Here is a 13,611-nt window from a genome sequence, read left to right on the forward strand (position 1 = left end):
CTATTGTAAACAGGTCTGCAACAAACATGGGAGTGCAAGTGTCTGTTTAATACACTGATTTCCTTTCTTTTGGGTACATACCTAGCAGTGGGATTGCTGGATCATATGGTAGCTCTGTTTTTAGTTTTTTGAGGAACTTCCAAACTGTTCTCCATAGCAGTTGTACTAATTTACATTTTAATCAAGAGTGTATGAGTGTTTCCTTTTCTGCATATCATTGTCAGCATTTGTTATTGAATGTCTTTTGGATATAAGCCATTTTAACTGGGATAAGATGGTATCTCATTATAGCTTTGATTTGCATTTCTCTGATAATCTGTGATGATCATATACTTGTTTACCATTTATATGTCTTCTTTTGAGAAATGTCTATTCAGATCTTTTGCCCATTTTTAATTGGATTATTAGATGTTTTCCTATAGAGTTGTTTGACCTCTTTATATATTCTGCTTATGAATTGCTTGTCAGATGGACAGTTTGCAAATATTTTCTCCATTCTGTGGGTTGTCTTTTAACTTTGTTGATTGTTTCCTTTGCTGTGCAAAAGCATTTTAATTTGATGTGATTCCAAGTGTCCATTTTTGCTTTGGTTGCCTTTGCTAATGGGGTCTTACTCAAGAAATTTTTACCCAATACAGTGTCCTGGAGAGTTTCCCCAATTTTTTTTTTTTTTTTTTTTTTTTTTGAGACGGAGTCTCGCTCTGTCGCCCAGGCTGGAGTGCAGTGGCCAGATCTCAGCTCACTGCAAGCTCCGCCTCCCGGGTTCACACCATTCTCCTGCCTCAGCCTCCCGAGTAGCTGGGACTACAGGCGCCCGCCACCACGCCCGGCTAGTTTTTTGTATTTTTTAGTAGAGACGGGGTTTCACCATGTTAGCCAGGATGGTCTCGATCTCCTGACCTGGTGATCCGCCCGTCTCGGCCTCCCAAAGTGCTGGGATTACAGGCTTGAGCCACCGCGCCCGGCCCCCCAATTTTTTTAGTAGTTTCATAGTTTGAGGTCTTACATTAGGCCTTTCATCCATTTTGTATATGGATTTGTATATTGGATTTTTGTATATGGTCAGAGGGAAGGGTCTAGTTTTATTCTTCTGCATATGGATATCCAGTTTTTCCTTCAAAATTTATTGAAGAGACTGTGCTTTCCCCAATATATGTTCTTGGCAACTTTGTTGAAGATGAGTTCACTATAGGTATATGGATTTGTTTCTAGGTTTTCTATTCTGTTCCATTGCTCTTTGTGTCTGTTTTCATGCCAGTACCATGCTGTTTGGATTACTATAGCTCTGTAGTATAATTTCAGTATAAGTCAGATAATATGATTCATCCGGTTTTCTTCATTTTACTTAGAATAACTTTGGTTATTCTGGGTCTTTTGTGATTCCATGTAAATTTTAGGATAGTTATTTCTATTTTTGTGAAGAATGTCATTAGTATTTTGATAGAGATTTCAATGAACTTGTAGACTGCTTTAGATAGTATGGAAATTTTAACAATATTGATTCTTATAATCCATTAACATGGAAACTATTTTTATTTTTTATGTCTGTTTCCATTTCTTTCATCAATCTTTTATCGTTTTTATTGTAGAGATATTTCACTTCTTTAGTAAGGTTAATTCCTGGGTATTTTATTTTATTTGCAGTGATTATACATTGAATTACTTTCTTAACTCATTTTTCAGATTGTTCACCACTGGCATGTAGAAATACTACTGATTTTTGTATGTTGAGTTTATATCTTGCAACTTCGCCGAATTTGTTTATCAGTTCTAATTTTTTTAGTGAAATCTTTAGGTTTTTCCAAATATAAGATCACATTATCTACAAACAAGGATAATATGACTTCTTTTCCAGTTTGGATGCCCTTTATTTCTTTCTCTTCTCTGATTTTTCTAGCTAGGACTTCCAATAATGTATCAAATAATAGTGGTGAAAGTGGGCATCTTTGTCATGTTCCAGATCTTAGAGAAAATGCTTTCAGTGTTTCCCCATTCAGTATAATACTAGCTGTGGGTCTGTCATATATGGCTTTTATTGTGTTGAAGTGTGTTCTTTGTATACACAGTTTTTTTAGGGTTTTTAAATCATGAAGGTATGTTGAATTTTATTAAATGCTTTTTCAGCATCAATCAAAATGATCAAATGGTTTTTGTCCTTCATTCTGTTGATATGATGTATTAAATATCACATTGATTATTTTGTATATGTTGAACTCCTTGCATCCCTGGGATAAATCCCAGTTGGTCATGGTGGATGATCTTTTTAACGTGTTGTTGAATTGGATTTGCTAGCATTTTGCTGAGGATTTTTGCATCAATGCTCATAAGGGATATTGGCCTGTAGTTTTCTTTTTAAGATGTGTCTTTGTTGGTTTTGGTACCAGGGTATTACTGGCCTTGTAGAATGCGTTGTGGAAGTATTTCTTCCTCTTCTATATTTTGGAATAGGTTGAGTAGGACTGGTATTCATGTTTCTTTAAATGTTTGGTGAAATTCATCAGGTCTTAGGCTTTTCTTTGTGAGAAGACTTTTTATCATGACTTTGGTCTTGTTACTTGTTATTGGTCTGTTCAGGTTTTGGATTTCTTCATGATTCAGTCTTGGTAGGTTGTATGTATCTAGGAATTTGTTCATTTCTTCTAGTTTTCCCAATGTATTAGCATATAGTTGCTCATAGTAGCCTCTAATGATCCTTTGAATTTCTATGGTATTGATTGTAATGTCTCCTTTTTCATCTCCGATTTTATCTATTTTGGTCTTCTTGCTTTTTTTCTTAGTCTGGTTGAGGGTTTGTCAATTTTTTAAATCTTTTCAAAGAAATGACTTTTTGTTTTGTCGATGTTTTGCATTATTTTCTTCCTTTCAATTGCATTTGTTTCTGCTCTAATCTTTATTTTCTTCTACTAATTTTGCTGTGCCTTGCTTTTCTTGTTTTAAAAAATGCATTATTAGGTTGTTTATTTGAAGTTTTTCAAGTTTTTCTGCCTTTTGATGTGGGCATTTATAGCTGCAAACTTTCCTCTTACTACTGCTCACACTGTATCCTATAGGTCTTGATATGCCACGTTTCCATTATCCTTTGAAGAAATTTTTTCATTTTCTTTTTAATTTATTCATTGACACACTGATCATTCAGAAGCACATTTTAAATTTCCATGTGTTTGTGTAGTTTCCAAAATTCCTCCTGTTATTGATTTCTAGTTTTATTCTATCATGGTCAGGGAAGATACTTAATACACTTTCACTTTTTGAATGTTCTAAGACTTATTTTGTGACCTAACATATGATCTGTCCTTGAGAATGATCCATGTGCTCAGAAGAAGAATGTATTTTCTGTAGCCATTGGATTAAATCTTCTGTAAATATGTATTAGTTCGGTTTGGTCTACAGTGAAGAGTAAGTTCAATGTTTCTTTGTTGATTTTCTGTCTGGATGATTTGTCCACTGATGAAAGTGGTGTTTTTGAAGTCTCTAGCTATTATGGTATGGGAGTCCATAGCTCTCTTTAGCTTTAATAATATTTGCTTTATATATCTGAGTACTTCAGTGTTGGGTGCATATATATTTACAACTGTTATAACCGCATGCTGAATTGACCACTTTATCATTGTATTATGACCTTCTTTGTCTCTTTTTATAGTTTTCATCATGACATCTATTTTGTTGGATATAAAATAGCTACTCTTGCTCTTTTTTGGTTTCCATTGGCATGGAATGTCTTTTTCCATCCCTTTATTTTAAGTCTGTGTGTCTTTATAGGTAAAGTGTATTTCGTGTAGGCAACAAACAAATCATTGGGTCTTTTGTTATCCATTCAGCCACTCTATGGCTTTTGATGTATGTTTGTTTACATTCAAGGTTATTATTGATAAGTAAAAACTAACTCCTGCCATTTTGTTGTTTTCTTATTGTTTTGCAGTCTTCTCTTTCTTCTTACCTTTTTTCCTGTATTCCATTTCATGAAAGTGATTTTATCTGGTGGTATGTTTTAATTTCTTGCTTTTTACTTTTTGTGTATATGTTGTTTGTTTTTTTGATTTCAGGTTACCATGAAGTTTGCAAATAATATAACCCATTATTTTAAACTGATGACAAGTTAATACTGATTGAATAAACAAAAAAACTAACAATCATAGAGAAAACCAATAAAAAGTATACACTTTATCTATTTTTTAACTTTTTGTTGTTTCTATTTGTATCTTCTTGTACTGTCTGTCTTGAAAAGTTTTTGTAGTTATTATTTTTGATCAGTTCATCTTTTAGTCTTTCTACTCAAGATATGAGTTGTTAACACATCCAAGCTATATTGTTATAATATTCTGTATTTTTCTGTGTAGTCACTATATGGAATTTTGTACCTTCAGACGACTTCTTATTGCTCGTTTACATCCTTTTCTTTCAAATTGAAAAATTCCCCTTAGCATTTATTGTAGGAGAGGTCTGGGATTGATGAAATCATTCAGCTTTTGTTTGTCTGGTAAAGTCTTTATTTCTGTTTCATGTTTGAAGGATATTTTCACAGAATATACTATTCTAGGATAAATGTTTTTTCCTTTCAGGGCTTTAAATATGCCATGCCACTCTCTCCTGGCTTGTAAGGTTTCTACAGAAAAGTCTGCTGCCAGAGGTTCTGGAGCTCTATTATATGTTATTTTTCTCTTGCCACTTTTAAGATCCTTTCTTTATCCTTGACCTTTGAGAGTTTGATTATTAAATGTCTTGAGGTAGTCTTCTTTGGGTTAAATCTGCTTGTGTTCTATAACCTTCTTGTACTTGAAGATTGATATCTTTTTGTAGATTTGGGAAGTTCTCTGTTATTATCCCTTTAAATAAACTTTCTATCTCTCTCTTTCTCAACCTCCTGATTCAGCCAACAACTCTTATATTTGCCCTACTGAGGCTCTTTTCTAGATCTTGTAGGCATACTACATCCTTCTTTATTCTTTTTTTTTTTGGTCTCTTCTGACTGACTGTCGGGGGTAGGGGACAAGGGGAGGGATAGCATTAGGAGAAATACCTAATGTAGATGATGGATTGATGGGTGCAGAAAACCACCATGGCACATATATACCTATATAACACACCTGCACATTCTGCACATGTATCCCAGAACTTAAAGTATAATATAAATAAATACATACAGAATGTCATTTCTCACACTTCTAGAGGCTGGAAGTCTAAGATCAAGAGGCCAGCAGGGTTGGTTTCTGGTGAATTCTCCCTTCCTGGCCTGCAGACCTCACCTTCTTGCTGTATCGTCTGCCTGCTTTTTCTCTGTGAGTGCACATATCTATGCATGAAGGGAGGAAAAGAGAGTTCTTGTTTCTCTTCCTCTTTTTTAAGTACACTAGTCCTACCAGATTAGAGCTTCACCCTCTTTTCCCATTTAGCATCAGTTTCTTCCTTAAAGGCTCTATCTCCAAATAGAATCATATTGGGGGTTAGGGCGTCAACATATGGATGTGTTGGTAGGTACAATTCAGTACATAATACCCGTGCACATGGACATCTTTGGGATGGCCCTGTCTTACCTAACATTTCTGTTCTCTGACCCACAAAGATTCTTGTCCTTCTCATATATAAAGCACATTCATTCACTCCACCCCAAGGTCCCCAGAAATCTCAACCTATTATAGTATCAACTCTAAGTCTGTGATCTCATCAGTTCAGAGTTCCCAGATTTTAATATTGAAATCATCTGAATGAGTTTTGAGTCGGCCTCTGGGCATACTCCATCCAAAGCACAATTCATCTCTACAGTGGGGCTGAGAAACTGGAGAGGAAAACACAGTAGTGGGACAAGTATAGGATGACAGTTATAGACATTCTTGTTCAAAAAGGGGAAAAAAAGGAGTCACTAGTTCCAAACAACTTCCAAATTCAGTTGGGGAAACTGCATTAGGTTTACAGGCTTGGGAATAGTATCCTAGGGCTCTCAGGTCTGCCCTCTGGGAGTCATCCTTCTTCATGAATGGCAGCTTGAGCTTGTAGCTGAGTAGTTTTATAAGCATGTTTTCTGCCTGATAATTCTGGGGGTCTGATATGGTTTGGTTCTGTGTTCCCACCCAAATCTCATGTCAAATTGTAATCCTAACGTGTTGAATGAGAGGCTGGTGGGAGGTGATTGGATCATGGGGGTGGTTTCTAATGATTTAGCACCATCCCCCTAGTGTTGTCTTGTGATAGAGTTCTCACGAGATCTGCTTGTTTAAAAGTGTGTGGCACCTCCCTCTTTGCTTTCTTTCTCTCCTGTCACCACGTCACAAGGTGCTTGCTTCCCCTTTTCCTTCTACCACAATTGTAAGTTTCCTGAGGCCTCCCCAGCCATGCAGAACTGTGAGCCAATTAAACGTCATTTCATTATAAATTACCCAGTCTCAGGTAGTTCCTTACAGCAGTGTGAGAACGGGCTAATACAGAGTCCAACAGCCTTTATTTGTTTCATGCTCCCTCTTTCCTTTTCAGTCCAAGCTGGCAATGTTTCTACAGATATAAATTCTTAAGAATCTGTGCATCTTCTATGTATGTCATGGGAATTCATTCCATTAGACAAGTGGCTCTTCCCTAGGATTCTTCTAGATACTTTCATCTCTGTGTTTGGCTTCCGCTGAGAGAGCTTTGGGGTCTGTGAATCACACATTTAAGCTCTTCAAAGGGCCTTTTGTGTGACTGAATACTTACCTTTTGATCTTTCAAAGTATTAGCAAAGGTTTTTCACCCATGCTGTCAGGATGGCAGTATCTTTCTTGACAGTGAATCTCTTAATTTCAGCATTTTTTATAATCTGAATAAAGTGACACATTTCTCCAAAGAAGATATAAAAATAACCAGTAAGTGCATGAAAAGATGCTCAACATCATTAGCTTGTAATATTATTCATCTATAAAAAGGAATGAAGTACTGGTACATTCTGTACATATTACAACATAGATGAACTTTGAAAACACAATGCTAAGTGAAATAAGCCAGTCATGACAAAATGCATATTGTATGATTCCATCTATATTAAATGTCCAGAATAGCCAAATGCTAGAGAGAAAGAAGATTTTTGGTTGCGAAGAGCTGAAGAGAGATGTGAAGGAATGGGGAGTGCTGCTAATTGTTATGCTAATCTTTTGGGGGTAATGAAAATGTTCCAAATTTAGGTCAGTAATGGTGCACAACTCTGTGAACATACTAAAACCATTGTATTGTAGATTTTAAATGGCTAAGTTTTATGGTATGTAAATTTTATCTCTAATAAAGGTGGCAAGAAAGGAATAAACTAGGTAGGGAAACATATCAACCTATCCACATATGTGAAGTCACAGGTGCCTAATGGCTGTTACTCACTAAAGCAAACAGGCTGCAGAATATATTTTAAGGCTTCAGTTTATTTCCTAGATCTAAAAGAATGGAGGTAAGGACATGAAGAGGGAATGAATACCTTTGATGTATTTGATTTAGAAGCTTAAAATAAAGCATAACTACAATTTCTTAGTTCATAAGATGTGCTGATTAATGCTGATGACTTAGTTTCTACGATTTCAATAAAAAGTATTATGTGACTAATTTTGGTATTATGCTACCAGTTTTCTTAGATGATTTGAAGACATGTGAACTTGTAAGGAAAAGCTTTTAAGATAAATTAGTATCTCTGTGAGACTTTTTATAGACATAAGTCTGGAGTATAACCATAAATAATATACTTTAGTAACACAAAGCCTGCATTACAAAAAAGTAAGCAGAAATACAAGCAAAGGCACAGATTTTTAAAACAAATGCTTTCTTCATTCAAAAGAAATGGACTGAACATCTGTTTGCCAGGCCCCTTGGAGAGATGAAGTCGCAATTCCTAACTAAAACAGGAAAGGAAAATATCAAGCTAGTATGGGAAATAGACTTGAAAGCAAATAACTAGTTCATTGATAGTAGCTCCTGGTAGCAGAAAAGAAAACATGATCAACTTTCAGAAAGTAAAACACCCACACACATTGTAAAGAGGTATTGACTGTACATTTTCCTGTAGCTCCTCTAGCATCACTCAGGCAAAATTATTTAATTCTTATCCCAACAATAGTTATTTCATTTCTTACATTTGGGGTTGGATGGTTCTAGAGAGATTTCTTCAGAGAAATATATTTTTATGTATTTTGGAGTAAATCTCACTCTTCGTAAGGAGAGAGAGTGTTCCCCTGACTCGCAGCTGCTGCCGTGGCTTCCTTCCATCTCTAGGGTTTTTGTGTATGGATGAGATGTTACCATTTCAGCTCTGACCTATGGATTCATATGGTGAACAATCTGCCAGTGGGACAGTTTAATTCAGGATTCAGTCGAAATCCCCAAGGTTCATATGGTGATTTGCAGACATGCTACCTGGTTTTAAATTTCATTGTTTCTAATCTCTTGATGGTATAGCATGATATAAATGTATTCTTTCATTACGATAAGAATCTACCAAGGAAATAGGAGTAGCACCGGCAACACATAGCATGGATTCTATGTCTTTTACTTTAAGAAAAAAGAAAGAAATATAATTGGAAGTCTTGTTCCAGCATCCACAGGGCCTGACACAGGGTACTCAATCAATAAATATGCTGGCAGAACGAAATGATGTGTTTCCTGTGTTCTCATTGAGCTTTTTCCTTGTTACTTAGCAGCATCTGTGTTAGGTCCATCGCTGATGGAACAGGATGCAGTGGTTTATTTTTAAGCAAAAGTGATCTCATTGGAATTTGTGAATTAATGGTACAGACGTTGGAAAACGGACAGCTTCTTTGATTTCCTCCTGTTTTTGTGAAGTGTTGGTAAGGAAGCAAGCAAATCGTATCCATTTTGTAGGAATAACATACAAATTGTTCTAAATGCAAAGAGTGCTTTACTCTGAGCCTCAGCCTGGGGGTCTGTCTCCCCTGTAAAGCTAGCCCACCAAGCCCTTGTCTCCTTTGAGTTTTGAAAATACCTAATGCTTGACATCTGCCAACCGATTCCTCTCACATCTTTGGAAGAGTCATTTATCCTCTCAGTAGCTCAGTGTAACTTTCCTTCCTCTTCGTTATGGTGGGGATCAGGAGAAATCATAAATATCATTGCACTTGGAAGACTATAAAGCACTTTAGAGTTGTCAGTTATTCCAAATTGTTCACAAAAGCAGAACCTTACAGAAAGTCTTGGACTCTTCGGGTAGGTTTTCTTTGTTGTCAAGCTGAGTTTGTCGGTAGCTCACCTCCACTTGCAGGGATTGCATGCCCCTCCAGCAGCTATGCTCGGGTGATGGGATTTATTTCTAGTGTTCTGGTCTTAAAAATATTTAGAGAAGGAGTTCCAAAGCGTTCTCCAGGAATTTTACTATTTAACAAATATCTGAGGAAGGGAAAGGAGGCTGAGAAATTTGCATTACACATTGGCCTCTGTAAAGAATAACTGCATCACTGCAGATTTCAGCATGCCTTTCCATGCTGGTGAGCTAACCAGGCCTAGTCAGTTTGCAGTGCCATGGAGCTTTCTATAATATATCAAGCTAAAGGGCTGGGAGGAACTTTATTTTTCAGTGATCCCTGAATTGCCTTCGGGACGAAATCCAAACAGTGAAAGCCGCTGCCCCTTCTTGCATCGCCAACTTTATGTTGCCTTCAAGAAGGAAGGTTGAGCACAGAAATGTTCCTTGTTTTGATGGCAAGCATGTAGAAGTGACAGCAAAATAAATAACAAAAAACATAGCTACAGCCGGCCATGGTGGCTCACACCTATAATCCCAGCACTTTGGGAGGCTGCGGTGGGCAGATCACCTAAGGTCAAGAGTTCGAGACCAGCCTGGCTAATATAGTGAAACCCCGTCTCTACTAAAAATACAAAAATTAGCTGGGCTTGGTGGCAGGTGCCTTTAATCCCAGCTACTCAGGAGGCTGAGGCAGGAGGATCGTTTGAATGTGGGAGGCGGAGGGTGCAGTGAGTCGAGATTGTGCCACTGCACTCCAGCCTGGGTGACAGAGCATGACTCCACCTCAAAAAGCAAACAAACATATGTAAGAAACCTGCACGTTGTACACATGTACCCTAGAACATAAAGTATAATAATAATAAAAAAGCAAACAAAAGCATAGCTGCTTCTTTCTCAAAAACAAGAGCAGGAGTTCTTCACATACCTGGATTGAAAGGGAAGGCCGGGCGCGGTGGCTCACGCCTGTAATCCTAGCACTGGGAGGCCGAGGCAGGCGGATCACAAGGTCAGGAGATCGAGACCACGGTGAAACCCCGTCTCTACTAAAAATACAAAAAATTAGCCGGGCACGGTAGTGGGCGCCTGTAGTCCCAGCTACTCAGGAGGCTGAGGCAGGAGAATGGCGTGAATCCGGGAGGCGAAGCTTGCAGTGAGCCGAGATCGCGCCACTGCACTCCAGCCTGGGGGACACAGCGAGACTCCGTCTCAGAAAAAAAAAAAAAAAAAGAAAGAAAGAAAGAAAGAGAAGCCATCCTCACAAGAAGGAACAGGTAAAAACCTACAGCAGGAGGGAAGGCCAAATTTCCGTCATCCTCAAGTCATAGAGACTGAAGTCAGGCACAACAGGAGGGCTTGGAAGGTTGGTTTTCATGAGAGACCAGGGGTACATGGAGCCCCTACCTGAAAATGGGGTTCGTGGTCAGAAGGCCTCAGATCATGTCACCCATTTGGGGGAAAGGGCTCCAGCCCAAATGGCCACCCAAGACTTAGTTTAGAGCTGTTACCTAGACAGAGTCTCAAAACTGCCTGAGGACCACCCAACCAGGGGCCTCTCAAGACCCAGAACACTTGTAAGACAGACGTTTACAACCAAGAACCACAAGGCCTCTTCAGAAAACATCCCCCTGTGAAGCAGAATCCAACCCAACACACCTGAAAACCAAAATCCAGAGAAATTTAAATCAATAGGGAAAACAGAAAATGGCATTTTAGATTTTTCAAAGAACTATGACTCTACTAAAGAAGCATGAAACTATAAAATATGAGTAGATGATCTTGAAAAGGTTTTTTAGACATATTAGATATTAACATGTAATTATTTTAAATGTAAATCCTTAGTTGGGTAATAGAATAGTCTAGGTGTATTAAAATATTGACAAATAGGAGACTGCACTGAAGAAATCATCCAAATACTCCCAGAGCCATAAAAAGGTAGAAAAACTTAAGAAAAAGTCCAAGGTGTGGGGGTTGACCTAGAAGCTCTGGCACAGCCCAGATGGGATTCTGGAAGGAGGGGATCAAATGCTGGAGGAGTCATATTTTATGAGATAATTATTGGTAGTATTCCTGATGTCAAGAAAGGTAGTCTTTCAGCTGAAAATATTACTGACTGTTAAGTAGAATATTTAAAGAAAATCCACAAGTGAACATTTTCTAATGGAATTTCAGAATATCAAATACAATGAGAGAATCTCCCTTCCCCTCTAGGTATTTCTTGTTCACACTGTCTGCCACGCCAATGCCAACACACACAATCTCCTGAAAATACTGCATCCACCGACATCTTCCTGCCCTTACGATCCTTCCTAGCTTGAATGTTTTTCTCTCTCCTTTATCTTGGCTAGTAGCCTCTTTCCTTCAGCAAGTTCTCCTGGAATCCCTCCCACTTTCTTATTTAATAGCCTGCTTCCATATTAGCAGGACAAGCCCTGTTCCTCTCGGTACCATCCCTGCTGTGTTCTGGTCATTCATTCCACTTTGGCTCCCTGCTCTGTGAGCTTGTATAAGGCCTTTCTCTTCTTCAGGGCTCAGCGTGGTTTGTGGAATGTGGCAGTCACCTGTGCCTGTCATTATCTCAGATGATTTTGGGAATGAATCAAACCATAAACCAATGAATTAGATATCAGTTGAATGTGCAAATGAGCCATCTAGGTCCAGAGAGGTCAGCAGTGAGTTTTTTAAGGAGACAGAGCTAATTAAGGACAGAGTCATGTGCTGGCTTGAATGGAGCACTTTCAATAGCATATAACATAATGCCTCCACCACATACTTTCCCTATATAGAAGTCTTAAGTGTTTTAAAAATATCTTTAATCAACAAATAAAATTGCAGTTTTAAAAATAAAATACATGTATAAAAAGAAAGATTTTCAGAAAGTGAATACATTGCCTTTTCATCTTTTATTTCCAAAGTCTGTTTAAATGGCAGTCTTACATGTTTTTTTCTTATGAGACACATGGATACCTTAAGTTGTGTGGCTAGAATCATTCTTGAATAGTGAAGTTTAATCAGATAAAACGTAAATTTTATCATGATTATTTATTTTCTGACCATGTATTTAAGAATGTCTCAGAAAGTTTTAGACTTCTTAATTGTAAGATCAGAGTGTAACTTTATTAGATCAATGTCTAGTAATTTTTTAAATTCTCATTTATTGTCATGTATATGGAAGTGCGTCATGTTTGAAGCCCTGTGCCTTTTCGTGGGGCTGCTTCATCCACACCTAGAAAGCTCCTAGAGCGAAGAAAGAACTTGGTTTGGTTTAATGTGCTATGTTCAGCACCCAGGATAGCTCCATATACAGTCAAGTCTCACGATAAGGCCACCTTGAGTCTCAGCATTCTGTAATTTTCAAAAGACTGCTAACCACAGTAACCCTATTTGATATTCAAGAGATCAATCAATGCACAAAGGAATATATGACTTTTCTGACAACTTCAATAATTTGCCAACATCCACACCCAAAAGGAAGAAAGCAAAAGTGACATAATAACACCTCTGCAATGTACTAGGGTCCTAGAAGCTTTGAATATTTTATTTAGAGATTATTTATTCCTATATGTTTATGTAATCCTAACAAAATTTCTTTCTGTTTTTCTAACCTGCCAGAGAGTTCAAAACAGAAAATTAAAAGAGGCAAATGGGGGCAACCTGCTCAGGTCCCCTTCCACACTGTGGAAGCTTTATTCTTTCATTCTTCGCAATAAATCTTGCTGCTGCTCAAAAAAAAAAAAAAAAAAAAAAAAAAAAAAAAAAAAAAGGCAAATGGTTCTGTCAAGGTCAAGAACAACAGTCAAAAAAGTGTAACAGCCAGAAATTGAAAAAGAAACAGACATACCCACCAGACATTGAAATACAAAAGCACACAGATCTAGAGCCACTGAATGTGGAATGCACCCAGACCCTGAATGTGGAATGCACACAGACATAATGCACCTCGATTAGCACCAAGATCAGCCCACATAGCAGCACAACAGGAAACTGTTGAAATGAGAACTGGAAGTCTTTGGAAAAAAATGTGCAATGGTATTTAGCATCTTCTATTTAAGAGGGCAGGGAAGTAAATAAGCATCCTAGGTAGATAATACCCATCAGATATGGTCAAGTTAATATACAGAGGAGTTTCTTATTAGTGTCTCAGAAGTGAAGGTGGGGGAATGGCCTGGCCTGTGGGCTCACAGATCAGGCAAACTGACAGCCCTGTGTCATTTCAAAGTCAGTAAGTGGATGTTTATGCCTCTAATGGAGAGAGCCTCTTCTGAGGAGGAGCAAAAACTCTAGAAGCTTTGACCCCTGGAAATACAGGATAAAAGCTCTCAGATTTTTAAAGTCTCACCCACTGGTGCCATTAACTAAACATCTCCTCCTGGGATGAATATTAGCTAAGTGTGTTCACAGGCTTATCCCAAGTG

The 13,611-nt window shown here is 37.8% G+C and overlaps 1 protein-coding gene across 10 annotated transcripts in view; it reads left to right on the forward strand.

Annotated features, from left to right (window-relative positions):
• The window catches only part of DPP6 (dipeptidyl peptidase like 6), a 1,162,044-nt gene that overhangs the window by 709,521 nt on the left and 438,912 nt on the right, over positions 1-13,611 (forward strand). The window lies entirely within an intron of this gene.

The sequence above is a fragment of the Theropithecus gelada genome, chromosome 3 (genome assembly GCF_003255815.1).
Source record: "Theropithecus gelada isolate Dixy chromosome 3, Tgel_1.0, whole genome shotgun sequence".
Classification (NCBI taxonomy): Eukaryota; Metazoa; Chordata; class Mammalia; order Primates; family Cercopithecidae; genus Theropithecus; species Theropithecus gelada.